Consider the following 10307-nt stretch of genomic DNA (forward strand, 5'->3'; position numbering starts at 1 on the left):
GCGATCCGATTTGCTTTCGTGGCTGCGGCTGCGACGGTTCATTCGACGGCGGCACAGGGCCCAGGTTCGAAATGTCCAGTCCACGCGGTGCAAGAAAATGAGAGCGGAGTGGAGAGATCTCGGTTCCACTAGCCCACCCCAACCCCACCCACACCCACACCACACCCACACCCACACCTCACCCGCACCCTCCCTCACTCTCACTCACTCTCACCCTCTCACCCTCTCACCACCCACTCACGCTCGCAGTAGCAGCAGCAGCAGCAGAAGCAATTCTGCTTCTTATTCCGGACGAACCTACTACTACCCGCTTGTGCATAGCTCCTCATCCCAAAGCAGCACACTCGAGTCGACCGATCAGACAACGCACACCCCGTAAAGCAAAACCTTGAGCGTCCAGCCAATGAGAGCGGTGCGTTCTTCGGCTTCAGGTATAAAATACACACACGAAAAATATGTATGTACCTACTCGACCAACTGAGCTATGTATATTCCTGAGGTACGGAGGGGGAGGGGGAGGGGGACCGAATGATCCGTCCGCGGGAAATGGCCCATGGGCTTTCCCGATATCGCACCACGATGGAGAACCGAGAGAACTTCGAGGACCTCGCCGTGCCCTGGAGTCTTGAGACAGGCGGGGTAGGCATGTGCTTCTACAGTAGTGCGGCCAGCAGGAGCCACCTACTAGTTAGTACTATGATAGTTCGATCATGAGATGTGGTAGCGAAAGATAGATAGATGTTTTTTCTCTTTCATTCCTTCCCCCCTATGGGCGAGGACGCGGAGGAGGAAGAGGAGTCGTAGATCTCGCGGCGACCAAGAATCAAGATCAAGATCCGGCCCTCCCCTCCGTGCCGCGGCATCCAGGCTCCAGCTGGCCACGGCCGGTCGACCGTCGACGATTGGCCATCCCGTCGACGACGGAAACCGAAGCTTGGCGATCTGCGAGACGCCCGTTCCATCCAAGAGGTCGACCCAAACCGCAACTTCTCCCGAGAGGGAACGGCAACGGAAGACAGCGGCAAGGAGCCGGTGATCGGCTGTAAGAAAGTGTCGCTTGCAAGTTGCAGTGATACCGCACAGCTGCGATTCGAATCGTATTGCTTCCGCAGTGACCACTGACGGATGCACTTTCAGTCCTGTGAATGGGGGGAGTCGACTACTTGTTATTCTGCTAGTTACTCTGTACTAGAGTACGGTATCCTCCATATTACATGTCTGCTTGAGCTTGAGCGCAAGGTAGAGTACTTGCCAGCCCAAGGTAATATGGCCCGAATGCTAGGTACCAGTACTAGCAGGTACTTCCTCAGGAGGATAACCAAGTAACCACTCTACTTCCTCACCAGAATTAGGCGTGTATAGTATCTTTTGGCCTGTTTAGTCCGGAAGGAAACCTACAGCAGGCGGTCAGGCCGCTTCCCTTTCCGGCTCCTTCATGTGAGCGGCTCTCGATCAGGAGGATCGCACAAGTGGCTGCGAACATAGGATGTAGCTGATGTGAGAGATTTTTTTTTTCAAAAATACATCCGTCAATTCCCCCCCCCCCCCCCCCCCCCCCCCCCCCGGAGAGAGAGAGACTCGTCATGCGGAGATCTTCGTGAATGTCGCCACTGCCTTCGACATTCTGTTCAAGCGGGCAGGTACATACAGAATCCCTGGATCAAAGAATCTGCTTGTATGCATACCGTAGTATGTATGAACTTCTGTACTTACTTGAATCATGCCGCCTGCATCACCGCCTGCATCACCGCCTGCATCACCGCCTATGTATGTACATACCTGCGCCGTCCCCCGTCCCCGCCGTCCCCCGCCACCCCCCGCCTCGAAATCCGGCGCGGCTACATACAAAGTATGTCTGATGCATACCACTCGGGCACACGCTACGACCGGAAACGGGCTTTTCCATGGCGGTTCTCGCGAATACCCACATTACATTGCACCGCACTGCACTGCACTGCACTGCATAGGTACGTGCATGTGCTGTGACCTGTCTCCGAGGCCGATCCCCTCGCACCGTTGGAGATGGGGATGGGCGAGGGGGATGGGGGATGGCGAGGGGATGGCGAGCGTGAGGGGGACTTGTGGATATGTATCATCGTCGACGACGACCGACGACGGAACTGTTGCCGCTCCACCGCCCACAGCGCTAATTATACCGGTACCGTCACCGCCACCTTCCGCTGTTTTCTTTCCAGGTTGAATGACTACTGCTGCAGCAGGAGCATCGAGAAGGGCCATATGTAATCCATTCCGTCCCACGCTGCCGTCTTCTCCGAAAGCTTCTCCACGGCATCGTACCTATCGGCACCGGAAACCCGAGCACGTTGATTTGGATTTGATCGGGTTCGGAATGACGGGATGACGGAATGACGGAATGACGGGGCCATGCAGCAGTGTGCCGTTCCCGACACTGTCCATTGTCCAACGATACGTAGATGGGCGGTATTTGAGTTTATTCTATCTGGAAGGACCAGAAAATTCAAGAGATTGGAGACGTTGGACGTGCTGCTGCTGCTGATGCTGCTGCTACTGCTCCACGTTATCTGAAGTTTGAGGACAGCATTGCATCGCTATCACAGACATACAGGCAGACAGGCACGCACGCACGCACGCAGTACGCAAGCCCCGGTGATGACTACGGTACGCCGGGCTACTGCACCATGTATATGCACCCTCACGAAGAAGCTAAATGGATCTTGGGAGGGAGGTCATATTATGCAGTCGTCTATCATCTACATGATGTGCACAAGTCACCCAAACCCCTCTCTCGCCATCGACTTGCTTTTGCCTCTTCTTCTTGCATACCTTTTGCGTGATGCTCCCCAGCTGATGATGGACACCGCGCTCTAGCTTTAGCTCTGGCTCTGCCCTACTATGTAGGTAGCAGTGATCGTATGTAGGAGCTGCAACATTATATCTTTCCGGTGGCGACGGTGGAAGTCGTGCTACTACACCTACATACACACGTCGAACAACTCACAGGTCTCCCCTGCCCGAATCATGCTAACCACCACAACCCCCTCCCCCTCCCCCTCCCCCTCCCCCTCCCCCTCATCGCCGCCACCCCTTCCTTCCTTCCCTCCTCCCTCCCTTCCTTCCGTCCCAATCGTAGGGACGGACAGCAGGCCTGCAAAGATCCGGTTTTCCGGGCTGCCCTTTTCTTGTCTTGTCTTGACTTTGAGAACTGACGTGTGCATACCTAGTATTTCCCTGTCTCGAGGTTGCTATTCCAGGCTGATGGGTATACGGTATTCGGGCAGGCTGCTGGGCAACTGGGGAGGGGGGATGGTGATCCTAGGGATTACCGCTGCTGACGAAGATCAAGATCAAGATCATGGGCGGTACTCTGCTCCGAACTGCGCCGATCTTCGGCGAGGGACCTCTCAACGGTTTTTGGTGCTGGGTGATAAAGACTTGTGGGCACTGGGGTTAGGCTTTTGGTTCCGAGGAGGAACTTGGAAGAAGTGGAGCCATTGTAGTTGGAATAAACATTCGAGCGTACACCCCTCACCCTGGCTGGCAAGGGAAGCCTTACCCTGTAGCCATCCGTGTTTCGTTTGCACCGTTGGCTGACATATAAGGCATATGGAATGTTTCCTATACACGTTTATACCCAGAAGCAGTTCACGGGGAGGGAGGGTGGGATATGGAACGTGTTACGTACCTGCATGTTCCCTCTACATACCCGCAATATCATAATATCATACCTATCATAATAGTAATATAGCAATAAACACAGTCCGTCCATAGTTTCCTCAGGAGTCAGATCAAGCAGATCTTGATCTTGACCGCTGCCCACTACAGTGCCCACTGCCGAGCCCCATGGGCCATCTCATCTCAAGTTTCCGAGATTCCAAAAACAGTGCCTGAAACACGACCCGCCTCCACCACCTCCGCTTCCAAACAGGACTGGACTGGCGTTTGCAGTCCACATCCAAATCTTCAATCATCAATACGCAATGCTCAATCCACCTTCCCACCGCGTCGCGCATCCACCATCCACCATCCAGCATCCAGCATCCAGCATCCAGCAGCATCCAGCCTACGCATTCCGCAAGCGGTTTTCCATCTTATCACTCGCGCCCACTTTCCCTCCCCTTTCCCCCACCCACCCCCCACGCACGTAGTTACGCATCCCCCTCCCTCCCACTCCCACGTGAAATCCCTTGCGCGCGCACCCGCCGTGCACAATCTCGCATATTTTCGCATGGTCTCGCATGCCCTCGCATCCCGGTAAGTACCCTCCCTCCCTCCCTCCCTCCCTCCCTCCATCCCTCGCGCCGCGGTCACAAACTCTCACCCACCTGCGGCCCAATCGGACGGGCGCGGCGGGCGCATGTAGATAGTAAGGTACTGCTGCAACACACCCCTGCGTGCACGCGCGCCAGGGAATGGTAGATCTGACGTTTCGCCGCGAGATCTGGGTTTTGGCGATTTGTATATATACTTTTTCCGCTATGTATGGGGTGGGAGGGGTGGTGGTGGAGGGGTAGTTGGGGGATGGAGGACGGGGGGGGGCGTTATCTATCTCAAGGTGGTTGCTGGGCGCTGGTGGTTGCTGGTGCTGGTTGCTGGTTGCTGGGCGCTGGTTGCTGACGTGATTGCCCGAACTACTCTTCCTCATCCTCCCGGCCGGACGTTCGACGTTCGACGTTGGATGTGGGACTAACTAGTACTCTACCTACTCTAGTACATACCATGGTTACCGCGTACATACGGGAGATAAACTACCCTGCGCGGAGGGCCGGCTGGAGGCAAACACGCTGGCCTCTGGCCGCTGGTCGCTGGTGGACGTGCTGGCGACGTGCTAGGTATATAGCCCGTATAGCCCGTATGTAGCCCGTATATAGATAGTCCGGTTACCCAGATACCCAGGTAGGGCTGTGGACGCGGAGTTTCGCGGCTGGCCAGCCAGCCGCTGGGTAGAGCAGGCAGGTAGGTATTCCGTACATACACACCTACTCGCGGTTCATGTAGAGTACTATACGTCCCGACTCGCTGCGACGGGGCCGGGGGCGGGCGTTGTGGTGTGCGGTGTGCGGTGTGCGGAATGTGGAGTGTGGAGTGTGGATATTCTTCCGGAGATGCGCCGGTACTCTTCAGACATACATACACACCTACTATGTAGGGACGTACGTGGAGGAGCAGACGTCACTTTGGAGTCTGGAGTCTGGAGTCCAGAATTTGGTGGCGCTCGCGCACTTGGCGATAACGATGGCCTTCCTTCTTTCCTTCCTTCCTTCCTCTCCCCTGCCCGGTGCTCCATCTCCCCCCGGAACATCCTGCGAAGTGTATGCTCGCATGGCTAGGCTACATAGCGGTGCGCCGTCGGTGGCGGTGGATCATACAGTAGCATTCGGAGCATTCGGAGCATTCGGAGCGTGCTCGCGGCCCGGCCAGGCAAGGGGCGGACTGAATGGGGTGCTCAAGTGTTGATGCGGTGTTGCAATATCATGCTTGTGGCGGTCCGGTAATGTGGCTGCCACTGTTGAGTGGGAGTGGATCGCTGTCACTCACTCTGCTGATATCACGAGCGCTGGGTAGGACGGTATTGTGTCTGCCACGGTTGAATGTTCAAATTCCTTGGCTGGGACGCAGAGCTGGAAGATAGAGAGAGAGAGAGAGCTCATGCTGCATCGTTCAATTCGTATCAATCATCATGTAATAACCGATGGTTGCGGACGAAGGAAAACGAGGCCCCGCCCATCTAATCGAGCAGCAACCCAATGTATGTATCTTATCTCCGCCTAGAACCCAGAACCCAGGGAAACAGCAATACGTATCTGAAAATCGAATTTTTCCCCTCCATTACGTAGAGCATGTAAGTCCATTGCGCCGACAATGCTCATAATATATCACCCGTTGCAACAGAACGAATCTCGATCCGATGTTTCAAACCGGCCCGTGGGTGAGCTCTGGTATGATGTATCTACGGCCCGTGGTGTAGACCACAGTATGTAGGCGAGGTTTGAGCTCGGTTGCTCTTCCTGGCTTCCGCATCTCCTGACGCCACGTCTGAGCTATTCGCACCGAGTGACAGTATATACAACCACCCGTCCCTATTCACGAAACCCCATTTCCACCACCCAGACATGTCCAGAACCTCATTCATCGTCTCCTCAGTCTTTTACTTCACTCACATTACCATTTTCGAGCTGTGTCTCGGCGCCGAGCCGTGCCGAATCATTATCTGGCGGGGATCATGGCATTGCCTACAAAGCCAGCGAGAACTCATCCTTCTCTCCTTTTCCTCTACACATCACTTCATCCCTTTCTCCTTCTCATCTTCCACACATCACTTCCTCATCCTTGAGAATCAGGCCACAGGGCTAGTCTACCTATGACAACTTGCGAGAATCCCCATCGATCCTCCGCCTATCTACCTACCTAGGTACTCGGCATCAGTTCAGCATGACGAGGAGAAAGCCACGATGGACCGACGCGGCCCATTCACCACCTTCTCTTGCATGTACCATCCCCGAGACTCACATGACCCGGTATCCTAGGTAGCTAACTACTCGCAGCCATCACAATGACGCTTATCACCTCGGCGGAGATCAATGTGCGGGTGTGTTTAACAGTCTAGTATAACGGAATGGTATGTATCATTGTATCCGGTGCAAGAATTTCTTTTCATCTGAATGTTAGAGGAGGTTTGTAACTGACAGGTATGGGATTGCTCAAGGAATCCAATGCGGCTTCGTCAACATGGGGTAGCTGAGCCGGTTCATCCCGACGACATGTTGGCTGAGAAGGACGGCAGTGAGCACGAGCATACCAAGGAACACCAAAAGGAGAAGGATGAGCACGACGAGCCTGAGGAGGCTGCGTCGGGTGACTGCGGAGGATCAGACAGATGATAACGCCCACGACGAGCCTGGCTCGGCTGAGGCTCCCGGCGTCGGGCGTGACTCCGGAGAAGATGAAGAGGCGACCGCGGAAACCGACAATGAGGGGGCGTCGGATTCCGATTCTGAGTCGACCGAGAGCGACGAAGAGGAATCTATTCTGGAAGAGGAGGAGCGGTGTCGTGTACGAGGGAACAGGAATGCGGAATGCAGGAGGATACTCCACGCCATGTTTCCGGGATTGGACACGAAGTACCACCTCCTCCCCGATCGATTTACGTGAATGAAAACTAATAGATGTTAGCCCCGTCAACCCCCAGCAGAGCACCCAGTCGCCTGACCCGGGTCAATGTGGTGGGAACCGCTCGGAATCTGATGCGACAGACGAAGACGCCACGGATGCAGAGGGAGACGACATGCTCGTCATTGGATACAGTATGCATCTCCATCTCAGGGCCTCATTACACTTTCCGTTGGGGTTGTGGAAGGAGCTGGGCTGATGGTTGGATCACTGTAGAGCATCAAACCCCGAAGAGAAAGATGACAAGACGGACGCGGATGTCGTCATTTGGGCGATTAACCCGAGGGGGTTATTTGTTCTTTGTTTGGCGACGAGGGCTAGGCGGAGAGTAATAGGGAACCGGTATCGAGCTCGAGCTCGAGCCTACTGATTGGTGATTGGTGATAGCTAGGTGGAAATGGATATGTAATCTGCCATGAATCCATGTCTACTAAGGTCGAATGCAATGATGATTAAACAAAAAACGAAAATGTCTGCCACTGGTAGATGGGAGTAGCTCGCTGTCTGTCATTCACACTGCTAATATTACGCTTGTGGTGGACCGGTAATGTGGCTGCCACCGTTGAATGGGGATTGAATGGGAGTAGCTAGTCGTTACCCACACTGCTATCATGAGTCCTGCATAGGTAGGACTGTCTAGATGTGTTTTTGTTTCACCGGTATGCTTTCGACGCTGGACTATGCTATTCAATCTTGTGTATAGAGCTTCCGACAATATCCTGTCCAAGTTCCAACACCTCTGTATTTTAGTCCTCGCTACCAGCTTGGACAGCGGGAGGAAAGAAACCAAGAAAGAAACATATTACACGACCACGACCACGACTACGTTGACTAAGCGGGCATACACCTGTACACCGGCAGAGAAGAGGAATACGAATGACCTCTGAATCCGATAGTATTCCAAAGGCTGGCTGTTGTCTTGAATTGCCGAGTGCTGGTCTTACGTACAATGAACCATGGACTTGTTGGCTGAGGCTCGAGGCAGCGATACGCAACGTGCATTCCCGTAGAAATACAACTTTTGACTTTGCCGCTACATACTGCAGCCTGTGTACGGAATCCAAGCTGTCGTAACTACCCGCTGCTCATCGGATCTCGGGCGGCGCTTCACAAGTAATCACGCGATAAGCGAGTGACATCGCATGCATTCACGGCAGCGACAAGCCTCAATAACGACTCTCAACGGCGATTCAGTTTCAAAAACCGCGCGGCCTCTCCTCCCTCCCTCTTCATCTCTTTCTCCCCCCTCTTCACCCCGCCATAGGAGTCGGTGGTGGAAACACTCAACTTCGCTGACTAGGTAGCTAGTGTGTACATACTACCTAGGCTGAAGAGCAATGCGAGGCACATCAAGCTCCCGTCTACTAGTAGTGGATTATTTCTTAATACCGGATGCATGCTGCAACTTGTGAGAATGTAAGAAGTGAATGGTCACTGGCACTACCTACTAGGTATTGTCGACGGCAAAGAAACTGCAAGCCGCAGGTTGAATATCCGTTTGAGGCCCCCCGCAAGTCATCGCAACGGCAACGCTGTTGGGCTTCTCGCTGCGTGCGCGGCAAGCCGCAAAACCGATATCCTCCCGCACACATCTCGTGGAAAAAGAAATTGGTGGAAAGGAGAAGGAAGGAAGGAACCCGAGAAGACATGGGTACATACCGGTATGTACTATGTCCTGAAGCGGGTGACAGGGAAACTCTGAGCTGGCTGCAGCTGCTGAATCGCTCACTCGCGGGAGAACCTCCGAGGCTCCGCCCACGAAGCTGAATATCAGTATAAAACCTCAGAGCTTCATAGGTCCTACTTAGGTGTTGCTATTGAAGTTCATGGCCACTCGGAAGTATCTCTGGAAGCCAAGCTGGATAGAGAGAATGGAAAGGAATCTAGCGGTCCCATCAACTTGTTGGGTGCGCAGAACAGAGGCTTCGGATCCAATTGATCACTCTTGATGGATTCCGGAGGTGGTATATATGACCCATGGCGGAGCCACCGTGGCATGGGCTGGGAGTTGCTATTCGAGTTCTTATACGCGTTTAGAAGACTGTTTTTGGAACATAATTTGTGTAGGGCGAACAGCGAAGTAGGAATGGGTGCTGCTAGCTAGTAGTGTCGCAGCGGGTGACGGAGAAACTCCAAGCTGAATCGCTCGTGGGAGAACCTCCGCCCACAAAGCTGAATGACAGTAGCAGACCTTGGAACTCCAGGGTCTATAGATCCTAGGTGTTGCTATTGAAGTTCATGTCAAATCGGAGATATTTCTGGAAAGGAAGCTGTGTAGAGGTAATGGAAAGGAATAGATATAGCGGCCCCACCGACGTGTGGGGTGCGCAGAAGAGGGGCTTCGGGTCCAATTGTCCATGTCCGAGGGTACCCACGAGCTGGTGGCTGTGCCAGCCCTCACGGTCTCTGATGTTGCTATTGAGGTTCGTGCCGAGTGACATCTCCGGAACGAGCAGAGCGGGGAAGAAATAAGGAAAAGCTAGTAATGTCATTGTCCGTCAAGTGGCTTCGATGGCAGACAGTCTTCGACCTTGGTGACTGCCAGAACACATCAGGTGACGAGCCGCTGAAGAGCCGTACTCCACAGGTCCTAGATGTTGCTATCGAATTTCGGGTCCAATCAGGAATATTTTTGGAAGAGAAGCCGTGTAGAGAAAATGGGAGCTACTATTCGAGTGGTACACGTTTATGAGACTCTTATTGGAATAATATTTGTGCAGGGGAGTAGATAGCGAAGAAGGAGTAGGTACTGGCAGTGTCTCAGTAGGTGACGGGGAAACTCCAAGCTGAATCACTCGCTCGCGGGAGAACCTCCGCCCACAAAGCTGAATATGGTAGCAATCTAAGGCCGCAGAACCCCGGATTCCATAGGTCCTTGGTATTGCTATTGAAGTCCATGTCCAATCGGAAATTTTTCTGGAAGGGAAGTGGTGTATGTAGAGATAATGGAAAGGAATTTAGCGGTCCCGCCGACTTGTGGGGTGGGCAGACGAGACTGTTCTTGAAATAACATTTGTACAGGGAGAGTAGGTAGCGAAGAATGAATAGGTGCTGGCAGTGTCGCAGCGGGGTGACGGGAAAATTCCAAGCTGGCTGCTCAATCGCTCGCGGCAGAACCTTCGCCCATAGAGCCGAATAGCAGTATATATAAGGCCTCA

This window comes from Tricharina praecox, assembly GCF_024521635.1.
Source record: "Tricharina praecox strain CBS 144465 chromosome Unknown BZA05scaffold_25, whole genome shotgun sequence".
NCBI lineage: Eukaryota > Fungi > Ascomycota > Pezizomycetes > Pezizales > Pyronemataceae > Tricharina > Tricharina praecox.